This window comes from Chenopodium album, chromosome 8 (genome assembly GCF_948465745.1).
Source record: "Chenopodium album chromosome 8, dcCheAlbu1.1, whole genome shotgun sequence".
In the NCBI taxonomy this organism is placed as follows: Eukaryota; Viridiplantae; Streptophyta; class Magnoliopsida; order Caryophyllales; family Amaranthaceae; genus Chenopodium; species Chenopodium album.
The window spans coordinates 53400544-53404242 of record NC_137841.1 but is presented as its reverse complement, the minus strand read 5'-3'; the positions used below and the strand labels follow the sequence as shown (position 1 = coordinate 53404242).

Here is a 3699-nt window from a genome sequence, read left to right as displayed (position 1 = left end):
GAATTTGATATGCAAAATTAAACAAGTGCAAACTAGCAACTCGGGACATCGATCGGGCCACACATTAGTTTATGGGTAAATGGTTACCAACGTAAAGTACAAATAAAAATTTCTTCAAATAAGAAAAAGTACAAATAAATTTTTTTCCAAATAAAAGTAAGTACAAATAAAAATAAGGTACAAATAAGAAAAAGTACAAAAATAAAATAAAGTACAAATAAAATCCCTAAAAATATATGAGCCTAATAAATTGTCCTGGTCATTCAAGAGTCATCTTTCTCCATCTATTTCCTTGAAGCGCAGTCAACGTTCTCCCTTGAAGTAGCTACTGAGGTAAGATGTTTCTTTCTTTTTTGTCATAAACCAATTTCAGTTTCTAAATATTGGGATTTAACCTTAAATTTCATAATTCTATCTCAGTTACAAGTTCTAACAACTCGAGTGATACAATTGGCTGCACTTTTATCGCCTGAAAATTCTCAATTGTTGGTAAGTTTGATTTCAATTGCATTTTGCTTTCACAAATTTGCTTTCTTTTTTTGAATTGTTTGAATTGTATAAATTTTTGAAATTGTAATTTGGAATTTCAATTGCTTATATTCGTGAATCAATAGTCACTGCTGATTTTATAATTTAGGGATTTATAATCTTCATATTGAAATTAACCAATTTGCAACAATTTAGCTTCAAATCTTTTGATTACTCTTTTTTATATTGAGATTTGAAATTCAATTGCAAGCATTTGGGAATTAAAGTATAAAAGTAGTATACACTACTCCATAACCTAACCCTAACTTGCTTACATTGTGCAAAAAGTTTCATTTGACTGAGTCTTGGATTTTGTTCCTGGTTTACTTCTTTCATGTCTTATTATGTTCTAAACTTATGCCTAGAAAATATGATATTGATGTTTAAGATATGACTTTTTTGGTGGAATATAATTCAATACATTCTTTCCTATCTTTCTTCAAAACTATTATAAAATATAGTTTAAGTTATACCAAGAAATTTGAATTTATAGCTGGGAAGGGAAGGCAGTGGCATTATGTTTAGAGGGAGGTTTTTATGCTGCATGTAGGCAGGTGAGAGGGTTTTGTTCTGCGTCTAGGCAGTGCTGGGGGTTGTGAGATTTTGATTGATCGTGGTGTTTGTTTATTTACATAAAAATATGGAATTGTTTCTTGTGACCATTGATGATGAGAAGAAGAAGTATTATTGTTCAGTTTACTCACATTGTATAATTAATTTAAAGGATTGTGTTTGTGTGGTATTCAATTTGGTAATTCCAATAAACAGGTCAATGTACTGAGTGGATGTTTTTCTGAATTAGAATTTTAGTCTTTCTGTTTTTATAAAGTCATTGTGACTTGTAAATTGTTGTTAATTGTTAATTGGACTTGGATGTAATAGGAATTGTAGTTTTGTGAGGTTTGCTATCCAAAATAAGACAACTAGTTTATTTTTGGCCAAAATAAATGCTGGACAAAAATATATGTTACCAATTTATCTGTTTGCTGTCTTGAATAAAGATAACGGGAACATTACATATAATAACTAATAGTATTTTATGATTAGGTACGAGGATGTATTACCATTTGGTCCAATATAATTGTGTTGTCCAGTGTTTACCCTTTTGCTATGCTAGTTGCTTTAATCTCTAGTGATACGATCTTTTCTTAGGCGGTGGAGTATAATGTCGGCTTCACGATTTGAATTCACAATTGATACTCGACGACGATTAAGAAATGTGGTGAGTTTAAAAACCTAGAACCTATTACTCGCAAGAATTCAGTAAGTTAGTATGCTAATTACCAATGAAATTTATTCTGTGTTGTCATTAGCCTCTTCCAAACCGAATGGCTCGTGAGGTGAAAGACCTATGGAACAGATGGGTTAAGGACCGCGGAGATGTTGTGCTAACTCTTCAACGGGTGAACGAGACGCAAAAATACAAGGTGCATTTGAAGCAGTTTATATGGGGTGATGGGACTAGAGAAACCTTCTTGAGTGATGGGTGGAGTGAGTTTGTGAACTCAAACAACTTACAAATCCAGGACTAAATTCTGTTTTCTATATATGACATGGGGGAAGTGTCATATCGGGTAAGGATATGACGTAATCACAACGAAATAACAAGGGAGGAGCCCCATGCACTTCTTGAACCATTGCGCTTCTTCAAATTCATGTTCCTTCACAGCTACATTTTCAAACCCACAATTGTAAGTTGAAGTTCATTATCTTCTAAACCTTCAGAAAGATCGTGATGGCTTAAATTTTATTTATATTTATTTTTTTGGTGTAGAACATTCCATTGCCTTTCGCCCGAGAACATTTTATGGGTCTTAAAAAGTCCTCCACTGTTAACTTATATGGGACTAGGGTGTATGAAGCAACAATGCACATAAAGTATGATCGGAACAAGATTGTCTCTTGCACTATAAAGAGAGGAGTACGTAAATTTATTCGTGGTGAGAATGTCCAAGTGATTGAGAAAGCTGTCGTGGAGTTGATAGCTATGGATCCCCCTTTTTTCAGCCTCATATTTACCTGGATGGTTGATATCGTTCTGTAACTATACTCTAACCGGACTTGTTTACGGCTCGTTTTACATGAATGGTCTATATCATTTTGTAATTATACTCTAAGAGGGCGTTTGGCAAGTGGGAATTGAGGGTGGGATTGGGAATATTAATCCCAACCTACGGTAATTCCCATGTTTGGTTCATGGGAATGGGAAAATAAAGGGGAAGGGGAATGGGAATAAAATGTTTCTATTCCCATCATTCTATTACCTAGGGGGAGTAGGTAATAGAGGTGGGAATTGGAAACAAGAAATGAATTGACTAAAATGCCATTAATGAAATAAAATGGAATAATTTTTACAAGGGTGTTTTCTTAATTGTAAAATGTTATTTCCCATCTATTCGCATCTCTTTCCAAACAAGACTTTGGACATATTAGATGAATTCCCACCTGCTAACTCCCATTCCCATTCCCATCCTATAATCCCCAAATTCCCATTACCACTTGCCAAACGCCCCGTAAGTGGACATGTTTATGGCTTCATTTTGTACTTAGTCATTCAGGTGGTAAAACTAAAATGCATGTAGCTAATATTTTGCTTTCTGTCCAAACATATGACTTTTATGGTTTCAAACTTGGCAGGTAATATTTTGCTTTCTGCCCAAATTACTTGAAATGGGGCTTATAACTTGCATTATGCCTAAACTTACTAGTTTGATGGTTATGTCTCATTATTGAAACTAGCCTTTTGACTCGTTCGATGCACAGGTTGTTAGGATAAATTATTTTCAAATAAAGATATACTTTTCATAAGTTGAAACTTTTGATATAGTATACAAAGTAATTGTTTCATTGCTAAAACTTTTTTTAAGAAAAAAATGGTTAGGTATATTTATATATATATGAAGATTGTGGAATATGAAATGACGTATTAGTTTAAGTTATATTTTAAGTGTAGGAGATTAAAAGACAATTTTGATTATAATTCAAATGTTTTATGTAATATGTATTAATTGACTAATTATGGTGGAAATGAAACACTTCATTTTCTTTGTTAAATTTTCATGTCATATAATGCATAAAGACTTGAACAAAAAAATTATGGGAGAAGAAATGTGGCATATGGGGTAATGAGTGACTTGTGATGACATGTATCATGTCTAAAATATGTGGTTT

The 3699-nt window shown here is 32.8% G+C and overlaps 1 long non-coding RNA gene across 1 annotated transcript; it reads left to right on the top strand.

The window, feature by feature from the left end:
- The first annotated feature begins 244 nt into the window (after positions 1–244).
- On the top strand, positions 245–3478 carry LOC145556124 (uncharacterized). Its single transcript, XR_014091759.1, has 5 exons — positions 245–333; positions 421–489; positions 1681–1750; positions 1842–2219; positions 2303–3478. It is a non-coding gene; the product is annotated as an uncharacterized LOC145556124 (long non-coding RNA).
- Positions 3479–3699: the final 221 nt, after the last annotated feature.